Raw genomic sequence first — 1,908 nt, forward strand, 5'->3', positions numbered from 1 at the left:
TGCACTTTACTGTGGGAGACAGAGATCTTTAAGGCACACCCTGAATTACTGATGTGAGATGAAATACATTGCTTCCCAAACCACATGCATTTCGTAAGATTGGTGTGGTTGCCATCCTTGAAATCCCAGCATCTGGGAAGTTGAGGCAGGAGGACTGCAAATTCAAGGCTAGCTTGGGCTACATGGCAAGTTTGAGGCTGACTATAGAGCAAGACCCTGTCTCAGATAATAATGTATTTATGCCCCCTATTTCATTAACAGTGTTGCTTAAGGGTAAGACTTACAAGAGTGTCTTTGAACTAGGGGAGGAACCTGCTTGGTGTCACAGTTGGGAGGGCACCGGAATGTGCTCATGTTTTCTGCACCTGCCCTCTCTGATTTGGTTGTCACCTACTTTCCAATTCCCTGCTGCAGGTTCATCTTTATCTCTTCACCCACATCTCCTCCACCAGCTCAGAGCCGAACCACTTAGATTCAGGTTCAAACGACTGGAGGAAAACCAGACCCCTTTGCTCACCGACCCCCACTTCCTTCTCCAGAAGGAAGATCAGGAACGACTGCAATGAGAGCCGACCAAGCATGGACTCACAGCAAGTCACCCGGCAGCTCTGGTCCGCGGAACCAGGTCAGGCCCTTTTCTCTGCAGCCTCAGCCCCTCTACCCCAGTCCCAGGTGCCATCTCAAGGTGTCAAATACGCGGGTGCAGGCTAGGGCGTGAGCACTTCCCTAGCATATGAGAGGCTCTGCATTCAATCCTCGGCACCACAAAAACAAACACAGAGTTCTGTCAACATCGCAGTAGCTGCTCTGTCTCTGAACTACTGAATCTCCTCTCAGTACCCAGAACCACAGAGATGAAACAGAACTCCGAGGCATATCCCTACCTAAAACACTCCACTTGTTTTTGTTTTTAAAGACCGGATCTTGGGTTTGGAGAGATGGCTCAACAGTTAAGAGCACTTACTGCTTTTGTAGAGGACCCTAGTTGAGTTCCCACTACCCATGCAGGGCACTCGCTTACAACCACCTGCAACTTTAGTTCAGGGGATCTGATGCCTCCTTTCGGCCTCCAAAGGTACTCACATTCATCGTATGTACACAAACACAGAGATCTGAGTTCAGGACCAGCCTGAACTAGAGAGTTCCAGGACTCAGAGAAGAACCCTGTCTCTAAAAACAAAACTAAAAACTGATGGCAGTGGAAGAGTGAGCTGGCCTGCAAAAGTATGAAAATCAGTAAAATTCGATTTTTACTTATTTAAATAGCAGAAAGATTCTTGCTTCCCTAGTTTGTCTTTAATGTGTTGACTAAAGAAACTTCCATTGTAATTTAAGTGATACAGTCCCCAGCTGATCTCGGCTGCATAGGTGTGAGAGATCTCAAGGGAAGGGGGGCTGTCTTGGGGAAGGGTTGACAGTGATGCTGGCCCTCACTCATTCCCCTCTTCTATATCGGGACTTGGCCTTTTGCCCGAGCTTGGTTAAATGTATTCTAGGCAGCAGCTAGCTCTCCCTAGGCAGGAAGTAAAAGAGGCCCCGTTAAATTACAAACCAGCCTCCTAAAGGTTGAGAACAAAGAGCAGCAGCAAGCCTCCTGCCGAGGTCGGAGATCAGCCACACCCTACTAGGGTTGGCATCACCACAAATGGGCCAAGGTGAGCAGAGTGGGGCTGCAGTGTAACTCCTCCAATCAGGCAAGCCGCTGGTGGACAGCTTTGTTTGGGGCCCAAAGTGTGTGGATGCCCCACTAGCCTGGCCCATATTTTGCGTACAGAATTAAACTATCTCAGTAGAAATTAGTCTTTGTATAGTTTCTACCATAAGTCCTAGAAAAAGGCCCAATGCAGGCAGGTCATCCATTTTATCCTCCTTGTGTCCTTCTGACCTGGGAGTCTTCTGTTTTGTGTT

The sequence above is a fragment of the Microtus ochrogaster genome, linkage group LG3 (assembly GCF_000317375.1).
Source record: "Microtus ochrogaster isolate Prairie Vole_2 linkage group LG3, MicOch1.0, whole genome shotgun sequence".
Lineage (NCBI taxonomy): Eukaryota > Metazoa > Chordata > Mammalia > Rodentia > Cricetidae > Microtus > Microtus ochrogaster.